This window comes from Mobula birostris, chromosome 14 (assembly GCF_030028105.1).
Source record: "Mobula birostris isolate sMobBir1 chromosome 14, sMobBir1.hap1, whole genome shotgun sequence".
NCBI lineage: Eukaryota > Metazoa > Chordata > Chondrichthyes > Myliobatiformes > Myliobatidae > Mobula > Mobula birostris.
In genome coordinates, this window is record NC_092383.1 from 15222058 (window position 1) to 15240900 (window position 18843).

Here is an 18843-nt window from a genome sequence, read left to right on the forward strand (position 1 = left end):
AGGCCATCTCAGCCCTTGGAGTCCATGCCGAAAGCTACTCTCACCTCGTCCCACCGACCTGCACTCAGCCCATAACCCTCCATTCCTTTCCTGTCCACATACCTATCCAATTTTTCTTTAAATGATAATATCGAACCTGCCTCTACCACGTCAACTGGGGGTTCGTTCAACACTTACTTCAAGCTCCCCTGTCCTCCCCTGATAATTGACTTATCACTATATTCATGCGAGGAAAATATGCGCTGTTTATTATTAAATTCGTTAGATAACCCTTTTAGAAATGAAATTGAGTGTATTAGTCACTGATCACCGATATTCCGGTCGTGATTAACACCCCCCTCTCAACAGAATTGCCGAAAACGATTTGCAGGAAAATAATCAGTAGGCACATGCGCAGGTCACACATGCGCACTGGTGCCCGCGCAAAGGTTCATGGTTATTGTAGTCTTTCATGGGGTAAACCCAACGGATTTGACTGCTACTCTTGTCCGTTGGCAACCGTACCTCCCCCCCCAACTCCCCTGGGTCGGCCGGTCCGCAAGAATATTGTCAATATTAAACCGGTTCGCACTGCAAAGAAGGTTGGGGACCCCTGCCTTACAGGATAGAGTGGTGGTGCACAGCAAAATTACTAGGCAGCCAAGGTGGACATCTGTCTAGCTAACATAAATACAAGAGATTCTGCAGATACTGGAAATCCAGATTAACACACATAAATTGCTGGATGTTCTCAGCAATTCGGGCAGTATCTATGGAGAGGAATAAACAGCCAAAATTTTAGGACAAGACCCTTCATCAGGATTGATCATAGAGGGTATGCTGATGAAGGGTCTTGGCCCAAGATGTCGATTGTTAATACCTTTCCATAGATGCTGCCAGAACTGCTGTGTTTCTCCGGTATTTTGTGTGTGTTGGTCTAAATAACAAACGGTCTGTTTTCAAGTCCCTCCACAGCAGCAATACAACTTCAAATTAGGCAAATAGAGGACATTAGAAGCTTCATGAGCCTAAACTCCTGAGAAATTTTTTGATTGTCACAAAGCACATCTTAATAAAATAGGGTCAAAGTTACTTTAAGGGTTTGTTCATATGCTTATATTCTGAGCAATTTGGAATTAGAGAATCAAGAGGTTGCATTTATCCTTTATTAATATTTCCCTGTCGACGCCGCTGATATGTCCTGTTACGCTGCTTGAATCTAAGTTTTTCATTGCAGCTGTGCGGACATGTACTTGTGCATTTGGCAATAAACTTGACCGTTACTTTGAATTTGACTCTGTTCTGACCCATGGGATACAAACTAAACAAAGTTGTCCGTTCTGATAAAAACATTCGGCAGGTCTGAACTGAATGTGAACGCATCGCACTCAGTATTACCCAATCTCCAAGACTTTGTCACGAAACAGCTGATATTTGCAGGTCACCTTTTTCTGCTGAAATCACAACTTCAAGGAATAACTTTGTATTATTGTACTCGCAAGGTGTCCTTTATCGGTCAGTGTACAATTGTAATTTTATCTCGAACCGAGGTTAGTTTAGATGCATTTTAAAACCAGTTTGAGACTGAGTACATTTGGAATGCAGTTGTGTAGAAACATATTAAAATTGCCACCTCAGGGAAGATGTTACGGAACGGAAGTTCTGATTTCAAGCGCCCACTGAGCAAGAGTCGACAATGTAAGTTCCATGAAGGGAAGTAGTTCATTCAGCACAGCTGATTGGGAGGTCACATCTCCGAAATCCTTTGAAGCTTTTCAGGGAAAGAACTATAAGAATTCATGAAATTAGGGCAGTGGAGAATGTCTAATTTCATTAAGAAGATTACAAGGCTCTACATGGCAGTCCGATTTTGGAAGGTTCGGTCGCATGGGATTCAGGGGGAGCTACCGAGGTGGATTCAGACCTGGTTCGATGTGAGGAAGCAGGAAGTCAATTCTCTGACTGAGGGGATATGACTCGTGTGGGGTAAGAAGCAGAATACCGATTCTCCAACTGGAGGGCGTGGGGGCCCTGCGATCAGTGTTATAAGACCGTAAGACCAAAAGACATCGGAGTAGAATTTGGAGCAGCAAATCGAGTCTGCTCCGCCATTCCATCATGGCTGATCCCTGATCCCGAATCCCGTTCATCCCGATACACCCACCTTCTCACCATATCTCTTGATGCCCTGACCAATCAGGGAATGATCAACTTCCTGCGTAAATATACCCAGAGACTTGGCTTCCACTGCAATCTGTGGCAAAGCACACCACTGATTCACTAATCTGTGGCTAAAATAATTCTGTTCTAGGTCACCCGTCAATTTTGAGGCTGTGGCCTCTAGTACTGGACAGCCCCATGTTCGGAAACATCATTCCCACATCAACCCTATACAGTCCTTTCAACATTGGGTAGGTCTCAATGAGATCCCCATGCATTCTTCTAAATTCCAGTGAGTACAGGCCCAGAGCTGCCATACGCACCTGATAAGTTAACCCTTTCATTCCTAAAATCATCCTTCTGAACCTCTTCTTGCCTCTCTCCAATGACAACACATCCTTTCTGAGATATGGGACCCAAAACTATTGACAATACACCAAGTGTGGCCTGACTAATATCTTATAAAAGTTCAGCATGATCTTTTTGCTTTTATATTCCATTTCCCTTGAAATAAGTGCTAACATTGCATTTGCTTTCTTTGCCACAGACTCAACCTGTAAATAAACCTGCGAGTATTGCACAAGGACTCGTAAGTCCCTCTGCAACTCTGATGTTTGAACCTTCTCCCCATTTAGATAACATTCTGTACTATTCCACCTTTTATCAAGATGCATTATTGTACATTTCCCAACACTGTATTCCATCTTCAACATTTTTGCACATTCTTCAAATTTGTGTAAGTCCTGCTGCAATCACCTTGCTTTCACAGCACTACCTACCCCTCCACCAATCTGTGAATCATCTGCTAACTTTGCCACAAATACATCAATTCCATTATCCAAACCATTGACAAACAATGTGAAAAGTAGCAGTCCCAATACTGACTCCTGAGGAACACCACATGTCAACGGTACCCAAGCAGAAAAGGCCCTGCTCACTCATTGCATCCTACCTGTCAGCCATTCCTCTATCCATGCCAGTGTCTGTCCTGTAATGCCCTGGACTTTATCTTGTTAGGCAGCCTCATGTTTGGCACCTTATCAAATGCGACTGAAAATCCAAGTAAATGACATCCACTCCCTCTCCCTTGTCCATCCTGCTTGTTACTTCCTCAAAGAGCTCTAAGAGATTTATCAGGCAAAATTTCCCTTCACAGAAACCATGCTGACTTTGACTTTATTTTATTATTAGTCTCCAAGTACTGTACCCCGAAACCTCATCCTTAATGATGGACTCCAACACTTTCACAACCACTGAGGTTTAGATAACTGTCCTGTAATTTCCTTTTTTCCCTTCTTACTCCCTTCTTAGAGTGGAGTGACATTTGCAATCATCCAGTCCTCCAGGGTCATTCTAGAATCAAGTGATTCTTGAAAGATCATGACCAATACATCCGTTATCTCTTCACCAACCTCTTTCAGGACACTGGGACATAGTCCATCTGGTCCAGGTGACTGATCCACCCTAAGAACTTTCAGTTTGCCTGGCATTTTTTTTCTTTATTATACCATTCCCGCTCCCTGACAATCACAGACCTCTGGTACACTGCTAGTGTCTTCCACAGTGAAGACTGATGCAACGTACCCATTCAATTCACCTGCTATTTCTTTATCTCCCAATAATACCTGATTAGCATCATTGTCCAGTGGTCCAAAATCTCTTTATGTCATTGTGCTACTGATACATGTGACTTGTGCTTCTCCCTCTCAAACAGCGGTATGAATTCAATCATATTATGATCACTGCCCTCTAAGGGCTCCTTTACATTATAATCTTTGTTATTTATTATAAATGTAAATTATTTGGAATATGAATGTACATGACATGTTTAACAGCTCTAGTGCAATTACAAAGTTTTGTGGGCTTCTTGATAATGAAGCAAATTATAATGAATTCCAGAGATCACTTCGAGAGATGGGCAGAGGAACGGCAAATGTAATTTAACCTACATAACTGTGAGGTGATGCATTTGTATCAAGCTTTTAGTATTGCAATTTTTGGAAACAAAACACTGTTCAAACAACTTGAAAGTGCAAACTTTGACTTAATACTTACAGATCCTGTTCTTGGTACTGGACCAATGCTTTCTCATTATTTGAAAATCCCGCAGGTGTACAATGTTCGATGGCATATAAGTGAGGAAGCCCATTTCTTCTCTGCCCCATCACCACTTTCCTATGTCCCAAAACCTGGCTCACAACTGATGGATAATATGAAATTTATCCAAACAGTTGGTAACTTCATGCTGGATCTTCTTCAACTAGTGTTTGCAGAATTTTATGTATATCCAATTTATAATGAAATCTGTCATCAATAGCTGTGACCAGACACAGACATTCAAGCACTTCTCTGAGGGCTGATGTGTTGCTAATGATGGTTGATATTGTGTTTGAATTCCCAAGACCCACCATGCCAAATATTGTGTACATTGGAGGCTTCCAGTGTAAACTAGCCCGACCACTAACAACAGAGTCTGAAGAGTTTGTTCAGGGCTCTGGGGAGCATGAACTTATTGTGATGTCATTGGGAACATTGGTAGATTCCTTGTCTAAGCAAATTAGAATGGAAATAGCTGAGGCTTTGCTGAAGTACCCAGAAGGTTATTTGGAGATATGATGGGGAAATCCCTCCCATAAACTACTGACAGAATGGATCCCTCAGAACGACCTTCTGGGACACCCCAACACACGAGTCTTCATTTCTCACGGTGGTACCAATGGCATTTATGAGGCCATCTACCGTGGTGTGCCAGTGATTGGCATGCCTCTCATTTTTGACCAGTTCGACAATGTAGCAGACTTGTATCCCAAAGTGTAGCCAAGGTACTTAAGGTTTCAACAATGCATTCAACAGATCTATTGCAGGCACTTAATGAGGTGATAAATGACACACTTTACCGGGTAAACATGAAGAAACTCTCTGCTCTCCACCGGGACCAACCAGGATCGCCAATGAAGTGAGCTGTTTTCTGGATGGAGTATGTTGCCTGACACAAAGGAGCAGGGCATTTGCACTTTGAATCCTACCGACTGCCCTGGTACACTTACTATTGTGTGGAGGTAACACCCACCAAAGTTGCTGGTGAACACAGCAGGCCAGGCAGCATCGCTAGGAAGAGGTACAGTTGACGTTTCAGGCCGAGACCCTTCATCAGGACTCAATGTCGACTGTGGCTCTTCCTAGAGATGCTGTCTGGCCTGCTGCGTTCATCAGCAACTTTGATGTGTGTTGCTTGAATTTCCTGCATCTTCAGAATTCCTTTTGATTGTGTGGAGGTGATGGTTTTTCTGATGTCCGTGTTATTCATGGTCGCAGTGCTGGTGGTTGTAGCACTGAAGAAACTTTGTCATTCTGGATGTAGAAGAGAGCAAAAGACTGAGTAAGGTTAATCTATTTTATGTTGGGAGATGTAGTTTTCTGTTTTTAAAAATGAATTGAAGATGTTTTTCCTGCAGATAATCCATGGAACCTGATATTATGGAAATAATAATCAGGAGTAATAAAATAGTTGAAGCAGTGGTTCGCAGCCATTTTTGGGTTACTGCCCTCTGGGCTCTCTAAGCACAGATCCAGTGCCCTCCTCTCTCTTTCTGGCTAGTACATATAAACTATTTAAAAAATTCCTTTTATGATGCACAGTTAAAGAAATTGGAACTGCAAATTTAAAGCAGTGACAAATAATTGCAAAAATTATTGTGTTTCTCAAAGTGACAAATAAAATTATTTATTTATTTGATTACAGTGAAAGCAATTTTCATTAAGAATTTCAGAGTGTTCATTGGTAGTTCAGTCATTCTGACGCTGAATCAGAAGAGAGGTGAAGAGGTCTGCAACGCTGATAGGAGATTAAGAGAGACGTGAATCTGTGGCGTGATTGAGACAGCCAGATGGTACGTTTCCTCCCAGGTGACAGGGCAGGGATGTCACGAATTGGGTCCACAGCAGTCTAAAGAGGGAGGGTGAGCAGTCAGAAGTCTTGGTACCTGTTGGTAGTAAAGACATAGGCAGAATGGTGAGGGAATTTAGGGAGCTTGATAGAAAGCTGCAAAGCAGGACCTCCAGAGTAGTAATCTCTGGGTTGCTACCCATGCCACGCACCAGTGAGGGTAAGAATAGGATGGTTTGGCAGATGAATGTGTGGCCGAGGGAATGGTACAGAGGACAGGGGTTCAGATTTCTGATCATTGGGCTCTCTTCCAGAGGAGGAGTGACTAGTACAAAAGGGATGTGTTGCTCCTTCCCTTTATTCTATGGTCTATTGTCCTCTCCTATCAGATTCCTTTTTCTTTTTCCCAGTGCCTTCTCCACTAGTCACTTGCCAGGTTCTCACCTCATTCCCTTTCTTCCAACTTCCTACCCCGGATTCACCTATCACCAGGCAGCTTTTGCTACTCCCTCTCACCACTCTTTCATTTTGGATCCTGCAGGTTTCTTTTGAGTCCTGATGTAGGGTCTTTGCTTGAAAATTTGTCACTTCATTCTGCTCCCTCCCCCCACACCTGTTGATGCTGCTTGACCTGTGGAGTTCTTCCAGCATTTTGTGTGTCTCTTCCATATTTCCACCATCTGCAATCTCTTTGATTTTCTATCTTACAGGTGAAAACCAAGGTCATCTAGTGTTATGCGAAATTAAGTAACTTCCTTTCACTTGGCCACAAATTTTTGTGATTCACTAGCAGATGTGACCTTTCCTGTGCCATTTTCTTAATTACGCTATAAGTTAGTCAACTCTCAGGCTGGTTCACTCATCAGTTAGCTCATGCATGATCTGAATCACGAGCCCATCTGCCCTCTTCAGGAATGGAGAGTTGGGTGAAGATGCACTGGTCCAGGTTGGTGGGTCAGAGCTGGAAGATGTCAGCAGCTTGATACTCCTAGGTGTTCCTAGATTCCGAACATAACAGATGACCTGCTCATAGATGCAATTATCGATGCAATCACAAGGAAAGCATTCTAGCATCTTTGTCTATATCACAGGTACATCCCAACCCACCATCAGGAGTATCTACAAAAAGCGCTACCTGAAGAAGGTAACATCTACCAATGATCCCTATAATCCGGGTCATGGCATTTTCTCTCAACTACCATTGGGCAAGTGGTTCACCCACACAACCAAGTTCAAGAACAGTAACAACCCTTTAACAAATCAGTTATTAAATCAACCTGTAGAATCATAATCACTAGCTAAGTACAACAACATGATCACCTTGTACGGCAATGGCCTTGGTTAATTTTATTCTAATTGCCGTCGTTCTTGTAAAAAATGTATAATCTACATTGTTAATCTCTGTCCTTCTTGTAAATGTTGCATCTATGTGCCTTTGACATTGCTGCAAGTAAGTTTCTCATTAAAACTCTACATACATGTATGTTTGGGTATGACAATAACATGGACATTGACATTTAGATTTCATTAGTGTTAATATACTTGCTAAAATAGTGAATCTGTGCTGCAATATTTTCAATGAACCTCAAGACTAAAGATTATTTTAAAGACTTATTAGATTAGCATTATTTGTCTCAAAATCAAAATCTTGAATCTTATGGTGACTGACAAGCAAAAGAAGATAAATTGTGCAAAGCAAAAAATATAATACCGACAACATGAGTTGTAAAGAGTCCTGGAAGGTGAGTCCATAAGTTGTGGAATCAGTGCAGGGTTGTTCCTAAGATGCTGAGGCTGTGCCTTCAGGCTTCTGTACCTCCTCCCTAATGATGGTGATGAGAAGAGGCTGTGGAATCCTGGAATGTTACATCTCTATTTGATTATTTAACTATTTTACATTCCTGTTGGACAACAGAATGAATATAGTGAACATAAATGCAGCAAAATGACTGAGACTGTCTTGAGGAACTTTGCAAGAAGGAAGGTGTCTAACGATTAAGATTCCATGACCAAGGGATTAAGCAGCTGAAGACACCGTTGTCAATGATGGAGTGCAGGAGACTTGCAAAAAATTGATGTCAATGTTACAAAAGTGGAGAGTTCTGGACTGTTGTGGGTCAGAAGAGTTTACGGAGGTGAGGAAAGGAAAGATCATGGAAGGATGTGAAAGCAAAGATAAAGTTAAACAACACAGAGAGGTGAAAGGTCAATGAACACAGGGGCGATAACTTGACAAATTTACTATCTGTAATAACTAAAAGTAAACAAGGCACTTCGTTCAGTGGTAGAGGAAGAAAACTTATCAGTGGGCACTTTGATACAGAAATTAAGTGGATGGCATAATACAATGTTTTAATTGAAAAATAACTGAGGTTGAAATTCATGAGATCAGTAAATGAAGAAAAGTTGACACAGAGGAAGAAGCCAGTCAGATGGCCACAACATTGTAATGTGAACTCTTTACGTGTTGGAAGGCAACTGTCCAGTTAGGCTGGACAAACCCAGGTTGTTTTCTCTGGAGCATCGGAATATGAGGGAAAACCTGAGAGTCATTTATAACATATTGAGATGCATGGTGTTGGATAAAAGAATACATGTATTAAAGGTGAGAGGAGGAAAATTCAAGAGAGATACACAGTACAGTTTGTTACACTTCCTCCCACTCTACTCCCTTTGCACTAACAACTACATGGCCAGGTTCTGCTCCAGCTCCATCTACAAGTTTGCAGATGCTACCACTGTAGAGATCTATATCTCAAATAATGGTGTGTTAGTGTACAAGAAGTAAATGGATAGCTGGGTAAAATGGTGCCATGACAATACCCTTTCATTCAATGTCAGCAGAACAAAAGAACTGTTGTTTGACATCTGAAAGGAGGGCTATACACATGCTTTTGTCTACATCAAAGATACTGAGGTTGAGAGGATTGAGAGCTTCAAGTTCTGAGGAACAAAAACCACCAATAACCTGTCCTGCTCCAACTAAACTTATGTTACAGCCAAGAAAACACACCAACACCCCTCTTTCCTCTGTTGGGATTCTTATTGAAGGGTCTGAGCAAAGAATGTTGATGTTTCTTATTCTCCATAGATCTTTCATATGGCATGAATGCTGCCTGAACTGCTGTGTTGCTCCCACATTTTCTGTGTGTTGGTCTAAATAACAGGTGATCAGAGTTCAAACCTCTGCTATGTCATATCTTATGTACACATGGGAGATTAGAAGCTTCACAAGCCAAAATTTGCAGGAATCTTCTTGAATTCCTTCAACCCTCTTAATAAAGTAGGGTCAAAGTCACTTTAAAAGTTTGTTCATGCGATTCTGTGTCTGGAAATATGGAATTCCAGAGTCAAGAGTTTAAATTTAGGTTTAATTTGTGTTTCCCTGTGAATGTTGCTGACATGTGCCTGTAATGCTGCTTGAAGCCAAGTTTTTCATTTATGCCTGTGCATGATTATACAACCTCTTCTCCTCCATTTTCACACTGAATACCGGCGTGCCTCAAGGCTGTGTGCTGAGCCCTCTTCTGTAGTCCTTTATCACCTATGACTGCGTTCCTGTACACGGTTGTAACTCCATAATCAAGTTCGCAGACGACGCCACAGTGGTTTGCCTGATCAGAGGGGATAACGAGACAGCCTACAGGGATGAGGTCCAGCACCTGGCCGCATGGTATGCCGATAACAACTTGGCCCTTAACACCCAGAAGACCAAGGAGATTATCGTGGACACCAGGCATGCTAGGAGCCACACTCATGTCCCCATCTACATCAATGGAGCTGCAGTGGAGGGTGTATCAAGTTTCAAATTCCTTGGTGTCCATATTTCTGATGATCTCACCTGGTCCCTGAACTCCTCCATCCTGATCAAAAAGGTGCGACATTGCCTTTCTTTCCTGCGGAGCATCAAGAAAGCTCACCTCTGTTCCAGGATACTGACAGACTTTTACCGCTGTACCATTGAGAGCATACTCACCAACTGCATCTCAGTGTGGTATGGCAATTGTCCCGTATTGGACCGCAAAGCACTCCAGTGAGTGGTGAAAACTGCCCTGCGGATTATCGGCTCCCAATTACCCACTGTTGAGAACATCCACCATAAACGCTGCCTGGGCAGGGTGAAAAGCATTTTCAAGGATGCATCTCACCCTAACCATGGAAGTTTTCCTTTCCTCCCATCCGGTAGGCGCTATAGAAGCCTCTGTTCCCGCACCAGCAGGCACAGGAAGAGCTTCTTCCCTGAGGCTGTGACTCTGCTGAACCTCTCATCACAGCACTAAGCAGTATTGCACCCATACTGGAATGTCTGAGTACCTTTATATTTGTATGCTGTAGCACTTAGTTTTTATTCGCAGCTATTTTGTAAATAATACTATTCTTTTGCACTTCTGGTCAAATGCTAATTGCATTTCATTGGCTTTGTATCTGTACTCTCACAATGACAGTAAAGTTGAATCTAATTTAATCTAATGTACATACTTGTGCATCTGGCAATAATCTTGACTTTGACTTCTGCGCTGACTCGGGAGACACAAGCCAAACAACATTGTTCATACTGATAAAAACATTCGGCAGGACTGAAGAAAAAGTGAATGTATCACATTGAATATGACCCAATCTCCTAGACTTGTCTCCAAACAGCCAAAAAATGCAGGTCACTTTTCGTTTGCTGAAATCACAACGACATGAAAGAAACACACACAGAATGCTTGTGGAACGCAGCAGGCCAGGCAGCATCTATAGGAAGAATTTCCAGCATCTGCAGATTTCCTCATGTTTGCGGCATCAAAGAAATTCTTTCTGTCACTCACGAGGTGTTCTTTATTAGTAAGTGTTAAATTGTAATTACTTCTCTAATCCTGGTTATTTTTGGGTACATTTTATAATCAGCTTGAGGCTTAGTACGTTTACAATGCATTTGTGTAGAAACATATTAAAATTACCAACTCCGGGAATATGTTAAGGAATGAAGTTCTAATTTCCGGTGCCCGCTCGGAAAGAGTTGACAATGTACACTCCATGAAGGGAACTCATTCAGCACAGCCCATTCGGAAGTTGTACCTGCAACATCATTTTGAGCTTTTCAGGGAGGTAAGGAAGAGCTTGGATGAAGTTAGAGCGGTGAAGGTTGTCTATGTGGAATCAATTTTGGACCTTACAAGGTCCTGTGTGGCAAGCGGACTTTCGACGGTTTGGTCACATGGGATTCAGGGAGAGCTTGTGAGGTGGATTCAGAATTATTTCGATAGGAAGGAGAATGTCAATTCTCTGATTGGAGGGCTGTGACTAGTGTGGGGTCCCACCGATCTATGTCAGCATTTTTGCTATTTATTATAACTGTAAATTATTTTGAACATGAATAAACCTGATATTGGGTGTGATGTCCGGGAATTCTCACTCGACTGCCGTTTTAGTTGCAGTTTACATCCAACCATCGGTTGATGTGAATGTAGTTTGCGATGCTATTGTTTCCAACTTTGTTAAAATACGAACTCTAATGTGTTTGCTTTTGTTGGCTGTTACCGGGTATTTCAATCATGTGTCCCTCGAGGCAACAATACCAACTTTATATCAATATGTCAGCTTCCCTACAGGGGGCATAGAGGACTGGACTTTCTGTTTGCAAAAGTAAAGGATGCATACATACCCTTCCCCTGCTTGGCAAATCTGATCACAACCTGGTCCTGTTAACACCCAGGTATTTAGCTCTTGTCCAGCGGCAGCCCATGTCAACAAGGAGTGTAAGGAGGTGGAAGCAACACACATGAAATGCTGGTGGAACTCAGCAGGCCATGCAGCATCTATGGAAAAAAGTAGAGTTGACGTTTCGAGACCCTTCGGCAGGACTGGAGAAAAAAATAGATGAGAAGTAGATTTAAGAAGTGGGGGAGGAGAGAGAGAAACATAAAGTGGCAGTTGGAACTGGGAAGGGGAGAGATGTAGTAAATAGTTAGGAAGTTGATTGGTGAAACTGCAGTTAGCGCTAATCGGGCTTCCGTTTAAATCATTACAAGAAACTCGGAATCCAGGAGCTGATCATAATAAACTTAAGTTTAGACAGAAAGCACCAGGAGACTGCATTACAAAGAGCAAGTCACTCGAGAAAAACAGAAGGAAATCTAAAAGATTAATGTCTTTCATTAAACAACAATTAAGCAATTCAGGTACTCTGAAAAACAGAGACCCCTAACTTAATGGTAATGGTCCACAGCATAAAAAAGGTTGCGAGTCACTGGGTTAAATGTTTTTGTTGTCAATTTATGATGCTTAATAGTATTTTTTTAACAATTTGACTGCAGCGTTGGTGTGATCTGCTTTTCTCAAGATGGATATACCTGGATGGAAAGACAGATCGCAGATTGCATCTGCTCTTGGTGTTATTTTCATCACACTGACTTGTCCGGTTACCCAAGGAGCTAAAATATTGGTTATACCTGTGGATGGAAGTCATTGGATTAGTATGAAGATTCTAGTAGAAGAGCTGAAACTTCGTGGACACAATGTTACTGTGCTTTACCATTCTTCATCTTCGCATATGAAGGAAAATCTTGATCTCTATCAATCCATTGTTATTCAAATTCAAGAAAAAGATGACAAATCTCTGAAAATTATGTTTGAAAGAATTGTGGAACTGTCATTGAAGAGTGGTGGGACCCTTTGGGACCATATGAAGTTCCAAAATTTCATGAAGGTTATTTTATATGAAATTCACAAATGGAATCAAGCTTTTGTTATTGCAATTTTTTTGAAACAAAACCCTGTTAAAACAACTTGAAAGAGCAAATTTTGACCTAGTGCTTATGGATCCTGCTTTTGGTACAGGACCAATGCTTGCTTATTATTTGAAAGTCCCGCAGGTGTATAATGTTCGAGGGCAGCTAAATGGGGAAGCCCATTTCCTCTATGCCCCATCACCGCCTTCCTATGTCCCAAATCTTGGGACATGTTTGGCAGATAATATGAATTTTTTCCAAAGAACAGGAAATGTCATTTATAATTTTTTTCGGCTTCTATTTGTAGAATTTGTTGTATACCCAATTTATAATGAAATCTGTCATCAATATCTCGGACCAGATACGGACATTGAAACAGTTCTCTTGAAGGCTGATGTGTTGCTGATCAGAGTCGATTTTGTATTTGAATTCCCAAGACCCACCATGCCAAATCTTGTCTACATTGGAGGCTTCCAGTGTAAACCAGCCAGGCCACTGGTAGCAGAGTTTGAAGCGTTTGTTCAAAACTCAGGAAAGCATGGAATTATTGTGATGTCATTAGGATCCTTTATTGATTCCTTGCCAAAGCAGATTACAATGGAAATAGCTGAAGCAGTTGCTCAAGTGCCCCAGAAGGTTATTTAGAGATACGATGGAGAAATCCCTCCCAATATAGGTAATAATACACTACTGACAAAATGGATCCCTCAGAACGACCTTCTGGGACGCCCCAACACACGAGTCTTCATTTCTCATGGTGGTACCAATGGCATTTACGAGGCCATCTACCACGGGGTGCCAGTGATTGGCATACCTCTTCTTTTTGACCAGTTTGACAATGTAGTCTGACTGGAATCCCGAGGCGCAGCAAAGGTGCTTAATGTTGCAACCGTGCATTCAACAGAGCTATTGCAGGCACTTAATGAGGTGGTAAACGGCACATTTTACCGGGATAACATGAAGAAACTCTCTGCTCTCCACCGGGACCAAACAGAGTTGCCAATGGAGAGAGCTGTTTTCTGGATTGAGTATGTTGCCCGACACAAAGGAGCAGGGCATTTGCGCTCTGAATCCTACCGACTGCCCTGATACACTTACTATTGTGTGGATGTGATGGTTTTTCTGTTGTCCATGTTCCTCATGCTCACAGTGCTGGTGGTTGTAGCACTGAAGGAATTTTGTCGTATGGCATGTAGAAGAAAGCAAAAGACTGAGTGAGGTTACCCTGTTTTGTGTTGGGATATGGTGTTTTATGTTCTTTATAATTACAGTAATTGATTTTTTTCCCCCAGAAGTTAATCCATGGAACCTTCTTTCCAGAATTCATTGAATTTAGCAAAGGCTATTATGAGAATAAATCAGCTGTGATAGATATATTAAATAATAGACTTTCTGCTTTGATATGCACAAAAGAATTGTAACTACCTGATTGACATTTGACTGGGAAAATAGGGGACGTAAGAGAGTAATGTGACCAGAGCTATAAGGGAAAACAATGTACCGGAATTTATAGAAATTGATGTTGATGCCGCCAGGATGGAGACTCCCACAATGGAATGTGTGGTATTGTTCCTCCATCTTGTGTTTAACCTCAGTGTGGCAGCCGTGGGCAAACATGTCAGTGTGGGAATGGGAACATGGGAATTATACCTGCCGGCCAGTGCGAAATCAAAACTATTGTAGTGAATGGCAAGAAAATGCTCAGAAAGAAGGTAATCTCCATTGAGTCTCACTGCTGTAGTACAAGCTGCAGCAGATGAAATAAGGAAATCAAATGTATTCCTATGTTTTCCATTCCCCTTTTGGCCACTTTACTCCTTCTCTTCCCCTCCCTGCCCCCATGAACTGTCTATGACCTAAACCACCCCTAACTCCCACCTCCCCCCAAGTTCCCCACCCCCTTTCCTTTTTGCTCTGTGACCTGTTGTCCGCTCCCATCAGGTGCCATCATCCTCAGGCCTTTGCCTCCTCCACCAGTCACCTCCGAGGTACTGACGTCACACCCTTTCTCTCACATCTCCCACGTTTCTGCAAATGTTCCCAACACCTTTAGTGTGTGTTGCTCAAGATCTCCCCCATTTGCAGAAACCCTTGTGTCCACCCGGAGATGATAACTTGAAGTAAGAGGGTTACATTTCCAGATGAGTAAAAGCACATTCACCCAGTTATATTTTCTGAACAATAACCGTGGGCATTATTATGCAAGTATCAGATTGCAGCTCGGATAAAAGGGTGTTGATTACAGATGGACAGGTACGGTACAATGCAGTTTCTGAGTGGGTTTTGCTGCATTTCCATTGGCTGGTTGATCTTGCATTGTGCAACCTCTTTGTTCATTATATATGTTTGTATATTTCTTAGATACATAAACATCAGGTCCATTGTACACTGTTGTGACCTCTATGTAATCAATCCCAGCAATGAGGTACAATAATGTATTTTTATTAGTAAAAGATATATAACTAATTCAGCTGATCCATGAATAAAGAAATATTCTTCTGAAATGTAGTTGATTTTAAGGATCTTTCATTTCTGTCAAATTAGCTTTATTGCTCATCAATCCAAACAGCAGTTCGGTCTAAAAATTATGCAAAAAGGTCAAAGTTCACTGTCAAATGTATCTTTGATGCTGATTACAGTACAGAGTAAGTAGTTTTCAATGTGCAGGAGAAATGTATTTACACGTATCATCTGCAGACAAATGGGCAGCAACATCAAGTGATCTGAAGAGGAATGAGCCACACAGTTCCCTAAACCTGTTGAGTCACTCAGATTCGATCAATGTATTGTGTACATTAACCTTAACATGTTTGCTCAACGACAATCTATCAATGTTCATCAACCAATTATCCCTCTGGACCAGGGGTTCCCAACCCTCTTTATGCTGTGGACCAATACCTTTAAACAGGGGTTCTGCAGACCCCAGTTTGGAATCCAGCTCTAGACTAAGTAGCTGAAGTAACTTGAGTGGAAAGAGTTGCAAATTTCCTAAATTTGTAACATGCAAAATACTTATACTAGTATACCCCTCCTCGAACTTATATCCATTTGTATCTATACATTATTGTAATGTCAAGGTTCAATTGAACACAGGCCCAGGTGATGCAAATTGTCCTTAAATTTTATCCTATCACTCCTTAATTGTGGTTATATTTGCTCTAGGATGTGATACCCCAAAATGTAATCTGTCTAGAGCTTTTGCTTTGTTTGTCTGATATCTAATCTATTTTTATCACTTAATTATTTAGTGCTTTGTATACAATCCCACAATAATTAGTATTTATATACACAGTAGCCACTTTATTAGGTGCATCCTGCAATGTTCAAAATGATAGGAGAAGACAGGAGGGGGAGGGATGGAGCCAAGAGCTGGATAGTTGTTTGGCAAAAGGGATATGAGAGGATCATGGGACAGGAGGCCGAGTGAGAAGGAAAAGGGGGAAGGGGGGAAAAACCCAGAGGATGGGCAAAGGGTATAGTCAGAGGGACACAGGGAGAAAAAGGAGAGAGAGAGAAAGAATGTGTGTATATAAATAAATAACGGATGGGGTACGAGGGGGAGGTGGGGCATTAGCGGAAGTTAGAGAAATCAATGTTCATGCCATCAGGTTGGAGGCTACCCAGACGGAATATAAGGTGTTTTTCCTCCAACCTGAGTGTGGCTTCATCTTTACAGTAGAGGAGGCCATGGATAGACATGTCAGAATGGGAATGGGATGGGGAATTAAAATGTGTGGCCACTGGGAGATCCTGCTCTCTCTGGCGGACAGAGCGTAGGTGTTCAGCAAAGCGGTCTCCCAGTCTGCGTCGGGTCTCACCAATATATAGAAGGCCACATCAGGAGCACCGGACGCTGTATATCACCCCAGCCGACTCACAGGTGAAGTGTCGCCTCACCTGGAAGGACTTTCTGGGGCCCTGAACGGTGGTAAGGGAGGAAGTGTAAGGGCATGTGTAGCACTTGTTCCGCTTACAAGGATAAGTGCCAGGAGGGAGATCAGTGGGGAGGGCTTGGGGGGACGAATGGACAAGGGAGTCGCGCAGGGAGCGATCCCTGCGGAAAGCTGGGGGAGGGAAAGATGTGCTTAGTTGTGGGCTCCCATTGGAGGTGGCAGAAGTTACGGAGAATAATATGTTGGACTCGAAGGCTGGTGGGGTGGTAGGTGAGGACCAGGGGAGCCCTATTCCTAGTGGGGTGGCGGGAGGATGGAGTGAGAGCAGATGTGCATGAAATGGGGGAGATACGTTTGAGAGCTGAGTTGATAGTGGAGGAAGGGAAGCCCCTTTCTTTAAAAAAGGAGGACATCTCCCTCGTCCTGGAATGAAAAGCCTCATCCTAAGAGCAGATGCGGCAGAGACGGACGAATTGCGAGAAGGGGATGGCGTTTTTGCAAGAGACAGGGTGAGAAGAGGAATAGTCCAGATAGCTGTGAGAGTCAGTAGGCTTATAGTAGACATCAATAGATAAGCTATCTCCGGAGATAGAGACAGAAAGAACTAGAAAGGGGAGGGTGGTGTCGGAAATGGACCAGGTAAACTTGAGGGCAGGGTGAAAGTTGGAGGCGAAGTTAATAAAGTCAACGAGCTCAGCATGCGTGCAGGAAGCAGCGCCAATGCAGTCGTCGATGTAGCGAAGGAAAAGTGGGGGACAGATACCAGAATAGGTTTGGAACATAGATTGTTCCGCCAAGCCAACAAAAAGCAGGCATAGCTAGGACCCATACGGGTGCCCACAGCTACACCCTTAGTTTGGAGGAAGTGGGAGGAGCCAAAGGAGAAATTATTAAGAGTAAGGACTAATTCCGCTGGACGGGGCAGAGTGGTGGTAGAGGGGAACTGATTAGGTCAGGAATCCAAAGAGAAGCGGAGAGCTTTGAGACCTTTCTGATGGGGGATGGAAGGATATAGGGACTGGACATCCATGGTGAAAATAAAGCGGTGGGGGTCGGGGACTTAAAATCATCGAAAAGTTTCAGTGCGTGAGAACGGTCTCGATCATAGGTAGGAAGGGATTGAACAAGGGGGGATAAAACCGTGTTGAGTGCTGCAGAAGCGAGTTCGGTGGGGCAGGAGCAAGTTGAGACAATAGGTCTGCCAGGACAGGCAGGTTTGTGGATCTTGGGTAGGAGGTAGAAACGGGAAATGGGAGGTGTGGGAACTATAAAGTTGGTAGCAGCGGATGGGCGAACCCCTGAGCAGATGAAGTCGGTGATGGTGTGGGAGACAATGGCCTGGTGCTCCTCCGTGGGGTCACGATCGAGCGGTAAATAAGAGGAGGTATCCGCGAGTTGTCGCTGTGCCTCGGCAAGGTAGAGGTCAGTACGCTAGACTGCAACAGCACCCCCCCCCCCGCCCCGTTTGTACCTCCTACCCAAAATCCACATCAATGTAAGAATGTTCTGATCTCCATCAATCCAGTGTTGCTCAAATCTTAAAAAAAAATGATAAACTTGTGAAGAATAATGCGATGAAAAGACTTGTGGAACTGCCATTGAAGAGGTTGAAGAATGGTTAGACACAATGGCATCATAATATTTTCAAAGAGGTAATGATGAATTGTTAATATAAATGTCATCAATGGAATCAAGATTTTAATATAAGTGTTTCAAAACAAAACACTGTTAAAACAATTTGAAAGTGCCTACTTTGACTTCATACTTACAGATTCCTTTGTCAAAATTCGAAATAAATTTTATTATCTGTGTACATATACTGTATGTCACCAGATACAACCTATGGGCACACTCAACTAGGGCGTTCAACCAGAGTGTAGAATACAAGAAACTGTGCAAATACAGAAAGAAGAAATAATATAAATAAATAAATAAATAAGCAATAAATATTGAAAACATAAGATGAAGAATCCTTGAAAGTGAATTTATAGGTTGTGGGAACATTTCAATGATGGGACAAATGAAGCTGAACCATTTGGTTCGAGAGCTTGATGGATCGTGGATAGTAAATCTCCTGAACCAGGTAATGAAGGTCCTGAGGCTCTTGAACCTTCTTCCTGATGGCAGCAGCGAGAAGACACCATGCCCTGGATGTTGGGGGTTCCTGATGATGGATGCTGCTTTCCTCTTGCAGCGTTTCATGCAAATATGC

The 18843-nt window shown here is 42.5% G+C and overlaps 1 pseudogene; it reads left to right on the forward strand.

Moving 5' to 3' along the window:
- Positions 1-1949: 1949 nt before the first annotated feature.
- Positions 1950-13956, forward strand: LOC140209726 (UDP-glucuronosyltransferase 1-2 pseudogene; annotated as a pseudogene).
- Positions 13957-18843: the final 4887 nt, after the last annotated feature.